The 8578-nt window shown below is 38.3% G+C and overlaps 1 long non-coding RNA gene across 1 annotated transcript in view; it reads right to left on the bottom strand.

Moving 5' to 3' along the window:
* Positions 1-363: 363 nt before the first annotated feature.
* LOC143688758 (uncharacterized) overlaps positions 364-8578 on the bottom strand; it is a 16777-nt gene continuing 8562 nt past the window's right edge. Inside the window, exon 3 of the long non-coding RNA XR_013178268.1 lies at positions 364-1408. This is a non-coding gene — a long non-coding RNA (uncharacterized LOC143688758). The remainder of the gene's footprint in view (positions 1409-8578) is intronic.

The raw sequence follows: 8578 nt of genomic DNA, 5'->3' as shown, positions 1-8578 counted from the left end.
CCAGGTTTTCCCTGTAAGACCCTGACTCACACAACATACCTGAGTTGGCAGAGAACTCATTCATCTCTACAACTCTGCAACTCACAATTGGGTCTTTAGCCTGCCATTCAATTATGCCTGTTTTTTAAATATGCTACCACCACTGATGATCTCTGGTTTTCACACTTATCTTTTATTATCCTTCTGCATGGCCCGAATAAAAGAAAGCAGTAAACAGCCAACTCTATTGTCTTCCTTGGTATAGTGGTTCTTCCTGAAATTTCAAATGCCTGCCTCATGACACCTGCCATAGCATTCCCCTTCCCAGGAAATTACCAGTGAAATTATTAGCATTTGAACCACCACTAGGGACCTTTTAGGGCAGTGTGCTCTTTGTCTATTGGGCACTGGGTGGACAATCCCAAATCTGTCTTACGGCCTTTTTTCTCAGACCAAACTCATTTCCACTTGTGTTAGTCCAGCTCTTCCAAAAAGCAGATGCCAAGGCAAGATTAAACATGCCAGACTTTTATTAGACCAAATACCTGTAAGCAAGGAAATGGGGAGGGAGCTAAGAAAGGCTGGGAAATTCATCAGACTGTGAGTGAAGGGGAGAGGGATAGAAGGCTAAGTGAAATCTGTCTAGAGTGTTATGCAGACTAAGGCAGGTTCAGCAAAGCTGTTTGGGAGTAGTTAAGCCAACACTGGCCTTCAAAGGAGATTCAGGTCTTCAGGAACAACTCTTTAGCATTCCAACCCTTCCACACTCTGCCATCAACAGAAAGCAAATCATGGCAGGCATGACCTCCACTACAACATATTGATGGATGCAGGAGCTGGAACCATCCTAGGACAAGTGTGTTCCCTGCATTAGGAGATCTTGCAAGGCAAATTCCCATGACCTCCACAGGGACCGTTATATTGTCTAACAAGCAGGATTTAAGATTTGCTAATGGTCATTGATTGTTTCATGTCTTCCAGATGGAATTATTTATCGTGACTTTCCTGCTTTTGCTCCACTAGTGTATACTGGGTGTATTGCAGACAGATAACTTGGCTTTTTGTTCATATATCTCCTGGCCAAAAGGAGCCATCCCAGACCTGATGTAAAGATTTTCTCAGCTCTTGGAGGTATGTGTCAGCCAATTTTTGCTGCATCACAATATGCATTTATTTAGATGAAATGCCTGTAGATCAGTGAGGGTCAACTGATTTGGGTTGAGCTCAGTTGGGCAGCTCTACTTCAAGACAGAGATCCTCACTGAGATTTCTGCTGAGGACTGCTCCATATATGCTCATTCTGGGCTCAGCCTGATGGGCAGCAGCGACTTGGAAACAGCCCATCTCTTGGTGAAGGCAGAGATGTAACAGCATGTGCCCAATTTCCAAGTACATTTCAAGCCTCTGCTTGGGCAGATCTTCTAACAGCCTATAAGCCAAAGAAAGCAACAAGGTTGAGGTCAAAGTCAAGGAGAGAGGTATGCCATGAGGAGTGAGGAAGGAATATGTTTGAACAATAATCTATCACAATGCCCTTTTCAACAAGGAAAGATCTTGTACAAAAATCAGTTGGAAACCAATCTGAATATTCTCCCTTGTCTCACAGTGTCACTGGTTAAACCTTATATAATTCTTTGGCATACTTGAAAACATGAAACTCTAAAGTGTGGAAAAGATAAAAGAACTAACCAGGAAGGTCTTCTTTAAGATGTATATTTCCTTATCCCCTTGTTATATGAGAAACACTGTGTAGTGAGCCACTATTATCCTTTCATTCACCAAATATTTATTTATTGTTTTTCTGAACACTCCCCTTCCTTCCTCTTCCCCAATCTCTAATAATCTACTTGTTGACACTCCAAGTTTGCTATTTCTAGTCATCTCTCATAAATGATAACATATAATTTCATTCTTTTTAAGGATGAATATTCCACTGTAAATATACAACTATTTTTATCCACATCAAATATTTATTGAGCTCCTACAGGTGACAGGCTCAGGGCTAGGCCCTGAATATGGGGCAGATGCTGCCCTTGCCCTTATGAAGCTTATAGAATAGTAGGAGAAACAGACATGAGAAAAAAAAAAAATTAAACAAATATACTTTAGTTATCTGCAACTGTCAGAATACAATATACTAGAAAAGCATTGGCTTTTAAAAAGAGAATTTATTAAGTTACAAGTTTGCAGTTCTAAGGTCATAAAAATGTTCAAACTAAGGCATCCAGAGAAAAATACCTTGACTCAAGAAAGGATGATGTCTGTCGTATGGGAAGACACATGGCTGGCGTCTGCTGTCCTTGTTCCCAGTTCCATTGCTTCCTGCTTCTCATGTACATGGTTACCTTTCTAAGCATCTGTCGACCTTCACTTAGCTCTTCTGGGACACAACTCTGGGTTCTAGCTTGCTTAGGATTTCACTGGAAGGCACATGGTGATGTCTGCTGGGCTCTGCCTCTTCAAATGTCCATATCTAAGTATCTGCTCCATCATCACTCTAAGCATCTCCAAATGTTTGCATCTCTGTTGGCTCTGAAGCTACTCCAAAATGCTTCCCCTTTTAAAAGACTCAAACTAATCAAGACCTATCTTGAATGAGCAGGGTCAGATCTCCATCTAATCAAAAGGCCACACCCACAATTGGGCATGCCACATCTCAATGGAAGTAATCTAATCAAAAGGTCACTCATGCCGGAGACCTGGGTTCATATCCCGGTGCCTGCCCATGAAAAACAAATAAACAAATCAATAAATAAATTTTAAAAAAAGATCACACATACTATTGAGTGAGTCATTCTCCATGGAAACAATCTAATTAAAGGTTTCCACCCTAAATAATAGGTCTGGCCCCACAAGATTGGATCCGGAGTGAAAGAAAATGGCTTTTCTGGGGTACATAACAACTTCAAATGAGCATAAAATATTTTAAATTAAAATTGTGCTAAGGGCTATAAAGGAAAAGTTGCAGAGGGACCTGATACTGGGGGGACAGTTTAGGAGTATCAGGAAAGAATTACCCAAAGAAAACATCTGAATTCTGATCTGAAGAATGAGCAATGGATACTTAATAGAAATTGGGTGGAAACAGAAGTGGAGATTGAGGAGAGATGGTTCCCAGTAGAATGAATAGCAGGAGTAAGTACTATAGTAGAAAGCAGTAGGGCATGTAGAGGGAACGTGCTTCATAGAAACTTCTCTAAAGCTAGTCCTTCCCCAACTCATTTTTTACCATCTCATTCTATTTCCTTCATAGTATGTGACACAATCTGAAATTATCTTGGTTATTTTTTCACTTGTTTAACCATCTTCTACAATTAAAATATAGGTTCCATGAGAGTGAAGACCCTTTCTGTCTTATTTACTCTAAGTTCCTAATAAAAGTCTGGTGAATTAATTCATGAACAGATTAAAAGATGTCATGTGCCTAAAGGGCTAAGGGAACAATAGCTAAAACAAGAGGCCACTTCAAAAGGTTGATCTTGCAGCTCCCTGTAGGCTTTATGCAGGATTTCAGCATTTATCCTAAGAGCAATGAAAAGCCATAGAAAGAATTAAAGTGGAGAAATGGTATGCTCATAATTACCTTTCTAAAATATCATCCTGGCTATATTGTGAAAATAGATTGGGTAGGATAAGAATGGATGTGGGAAGACTAGTTAGTAAGCCATTATGGCACTTCAGGAGAAGGATAAGTAACTTGACTAGGAGGAGATGTAGAAGATAGGGAATCTTCATATGCTGTACTCTTCAGGCATGTTGGGAAAGAAACAGCTTTGAGAACTGTTGTGGTTTGGAGCCATGTACCCCCAGAAAAACATGTTCTTAAACTTAATCCATTCTTGAGGGTAAATAGGGTCTTTTGATTTAGTTATTCCAGTTAAGGTGTGTCCAACTCAATCTAAATGGGTCTTAATCTTTTATAAGAAGAATGAAGTTCAGACAAAGAGAAAGACACAGAACAACAGAAGCTGAAAGTCAACAGAACCCAGAAGAGAAGGGAGAGGCCAGGAGAGACCACTATGTGCATTGCCATGTGACAGAAAAGCCAAGACCAAGCATCACTGGTAGCCAGTCTCAGAATACCAGTCTTCGAGAAAAAAGCATCACCTTGATGATGCCTTGATTTGGACTTTTCCTAGCCTCAAAACCATGAGCCAATAAATTTCCATTGCTTAAACCAACCCATTGTAATGGATTTGCCTTAGCAATGAGGAAACTAAAGTGAAAACCATACACTTGAGTGACCCATAAATCCTGATGATATGAGCTGGCTGTTGGTGTTTCAGCAGCACTGTGTTTGGGTAATCAGTGTGTAGTGCAACTTTCAGTTGTAAAGTGGAGTGTTTTGGATGCAAGACAAGAGTACGATAATACTCTTATCATTGATAATGTATTAATTATCATTACACAATGTATCAAGTGTAAGATAATACACTTTTCTTATCTAGTCATTGGATGAATAATTTGTTTCTGGTAGGAATATAAATAGGTACTCTTTCAGTATCTGGTTGATGTACATTTTGACCCATGTTTTGGCAAGTGATAGAAAATTGAACAGATGGATGCACAATAGTATGGATGACTGAATCTAGTCCTCCCAAATCTGGCTGGAGACTGGGGAGTTTGGAGATGGAGACTAGGGACTATATTTGTATACTTACTAGCATCTCTCCAGCATCTGATAATACTTGAGTAAATGGCCAACATGTCAACTGAAAGGAATGTGATTTATTGGTGGAAGGGGGTACCTGCAGGTGATGATGTGTCCTATGATGATAAGGCATACAAAAACTATTATGACTTGTACCAGGACAGGACCGGCAAACAGTATGATAGGGTTAGGCCTGAAACAAAACTCATCTTGATGGTGTGGGAATGGAGTCATCAGTAATGTTGAAAGGAGTTCCCAGGATTGGCATAGAGGCTGCTGTAATCTTGTCACAAAGCTGAAAGTAGTATTAGATAGGTCTTCCCAGGATTGAGTATTGCAAGGTCAATCAGATTGGCTCTTAGCCCATTTCTGTACTGTCAAGTCCCCAGGGGGGAAGTATTCAAACCACTTTTGGTTTATTTGGACACAAGGAAAACAAAGGAGAATAAAGGATGATGCTTTTCAGCAAAGCTGAGAGGATAACAGGATGAGTAGTCTAAAAGTGACTGATGTTCTGTCTCTATTACTTCTCTTAGAGACAGATAAGCATATCTAGGTCCAAAAGACTTCTTTTTGGCTTCCTGAAACAAGAGTACCAACCTAGCACCAGCTGGAAGTGTAATGTGTAACTTTTGTTTCCCTGGTTCTTGATTGGAATGAGGATGAAGTGGCTAACGGCCAGGGCAAGTTAGCTGACCTAGAGTGAGAGCCTCAAATGCTAAAGTGTCTGGTTAACGGCCTGCTCTTGAGACGTTCTGAATATCTTAGGCTCTGACCCTGGCTGAGCTAATAAGTGAATGGGCTAGAGGGAGTGCATAACATATATCTCTTAGTCCAAAAAAGTAGCCTATGTAAATTTAATCAATTGAAATTAAATATTGAGAGTTAATGCTTAAACTGTATTGCTTTTATTTGGAGTGCTGAAAAAGTTTTGATGATAGATGGTGGTGATAGTAGCACAACACTGTGAACGTAATTAATATTGTATACAAATTATATATTTGGACATTGTTAAAGGAGGAAATTTTAGGTTGTATATATGCAACAAGAATAAAAATTTTAAAACCATAGGATAGTACAACATAAACAGGGAACCCTAATATAAACCATAGATTATAGTTAATGTGTACAATTATAATAATATTTTTTCATCAGTAATAACAACTGTACCACATTAATGTAAAGTGTTAATGGGTAATATATGGGTACATTTTCTGCATGATTTTTCTGTAAAACTACAACTTCTCTAATAAAAAAAAATAAATAAGTTAAAAATTCAGTTCCTCAGTTGCACTAGCTGCATTTCAAGTGCTAGTGATCATCACAGTAGACAGCACAAGTATAAGACATTTCCATCATTTTATGAAGGTCTATTGGATAGTATGAATCTAGACTTTCTAAGCTTTTTCATCTGTAAAATTGGGAAGTAATTCCTGCTTATATCATAAAGATATAGGTTCATATGAGCTAAATGTGAGTGAAAGCACTTTGAAAAAGATTGTGTACATTATGGAGCAGAGTGGAAGTATGAGTATTGCTTAACTGGCCCTTGGCTTTGTTTACCAGCACAGTAGCCTTCCTACACCAGCCCCTGGCTGGCAGTAATAAACAATCCCATGGGGATCCAGTCTTTTCTGAGAAAGTCTCTCAGGTTGTAGATGGTGTTTTTGAGCATGCACTCATGCAAACTGCAGGCTCTCTAGGCTCTTATCAAATATGCCTGTCCAGAGCCCTCTCTAACAATGTCTTGTCCTTTCTTGATCACCTGTGATCAGCAATGAATGGGGAAGTAATTTAAGTCCAATCCAGCTTGCAACTAACCTAATGGTCTGAGCAAGGCCAGCTTCACAGTCGTGTGACCTGTACAGTCAACACAGGTCACTTTGCAGTCAAAAGGGCTCTCCTATCGCCATCTTGAAATTCTTTAAAGTTTCCATTTGAACTTGTGCTTTATAAATAAGGTCCACTGGGGCAATGGAGCATTTGCATGAGCAGAGGAGATATATACAACATGCCTGTCCACCTGTTCCATTCCTTGCCTCCCAATTTACATGCCATGTTTGTGATGTCCCACAAGCACAGAATTCTGGTAAACCCACAAACTCTCTGAGTGGAAGTTCAGAGAGATATGCTACATCTAAGACTGAGTAAGAAAGTACTCTTTTGAGAGTACCAAAAGGCCACACTTTCTGTTCAAACCAAAACTTGCTTCAAATATAGAAAGAAAATGATAATGTTCTAAGAAACATGAACAACCAATAAACTCTATTTAATAAGGTTTCTTACTCATACTATTTCCTTTCTTACTCTTACCTTCCTTTTCTTTCTTACTCATATTACTTCCCTGTATTAGCAAACTACTTCTGCTGAAAATGATTTAGAGGGAAAGAGAAAAACAAGACAACCCATATTTCATTTTCCTTTAGTCTTTCTGTATTCATTGATAAGCCAAAAGGTAGTGAGTGTTAGTAGAATGTGCAGGTTTCAAGAAGAGAAATAAAAAAAATTGAGTTCATTTTGTGCACTTTCCACGATTCTGGAAATTATTTGGTAAAACAAAACCAAACAAACAAAACTTACATAAAAGCTATGACCAAAGCATTGTATTATTTTGGTGAGTTCACATTCAAAGTAAATGCTCCTTCCTATGTTCGCAATTTAAAATAGGCATTGCGCAATATAAAGATGAATGGTAAAATTCGCGCTAACCATGTTAATTTTTCTCTACCTAGAACGACATTAAATGACAAATAAAGAATCCCCTTTATAAGACAAGAGACCATGAAAGAAAGGAAAGGGCTTTATATTTTAAAACTTTTAATAGCATTCCCCCCCACCCCCCACTTTTTGAATGAGAGGCTCCACATTTTCATTTTCGACTAAGCCTGAAAATTATGTAGCCATTTCTGGGTGCATGCTAGTTACCTGACTTCTTCCCATCTCACTCAATAATAATTGAGTGATCAAGTGAAAAGCAGGTTTGGGCTGTAGATACTCAAGACCCAGAACGTGGATCCAGGTCTCCAAACTGAGCGGGCTGAAGGACAAGGCTGTTTTGCAGAAGCATGCACTATAGAAATTAAGAACACTAATGCCAGGATCAGGATGCTTGGGATCAAATTCTGACTCTGTCAACTTTATAATCTGGACAATTTATTTAACCTCTCTGTGCCTCCATTTCCTCATCTATAAAACCAATGTTGTGATATTAATAAAGCCTAAGGATGTGAGATTTTGTGAATATTGTGAGTTAATATATGTAAAACATTTGAAATAATATCTGACACATAGTTGTTACCAAATAAATATTAGCCTTCATTATTATTTCACAAAATAGAGGAAAATAGCCTGTTAATCAGAGACCTGAGCCACCTATAATACTTCATTATAAATTAGCATTATTTTTAAAAATTATGTATGGCTACACGTAGCAAGAAATATTTACCTTCACCAAACTCTACTTAAACATACATGAATGTGATAAAAGATTTTTGATAGGTGAGCAGGGATGTATCATGATTCACCTAAAATGAGCATTTTCTGGTATCTTAAGCTAACCATACCCAGACACTGCTTCAGGTAATCAGCCATTAGATAGCCAGACTATACTTGTATTTGAGTTACAATTACCTGGCAATGAGGAGAAACTTTAAAATCTTACTTTACAAATTATATATTTATTTGATAATTCCACATGGAACTACATGGGAAAAAAGCAACTTGTAACAAAGCTAGCCAAAATGAACTTGCCTTTAATGTCTCCTAGAGACGCACCAATGTTTGGATGTTCCGACACACATCATACATTATATTGATGTAACACAACTTGGAAGCTTCAATACTACAGAGAATAGAGCCTGAATTTAGATAGACCGGGGAAGTAATGTTTGTAATTATAAAGCCCTAAGCTCTCATTTCTCTAAATAGCTATGAAACTCTTCCATGTTC

The sequence above is a fragment of the Tamandua tetradactyla genome, chromosome 6 (assembly GCF_023851605.1).
Source record: "Tamandua tetradactyla isolate mTamTet1 chromosome 6, mTamTet1.pri, whole genome shotgun sequence".
Taxonomy (NCBI): Eukaryota; Metazoa; Chordata; class Mammalia; order Pilosa; family Myrmecophagidae; genus Tamandua; species Tamandua tetradactyla.
The sequence above is the reverse complement of the archived record's forward strand: the minus strand, read 5'-3'. Positions and strand labels throughout refer to the sequence as shown.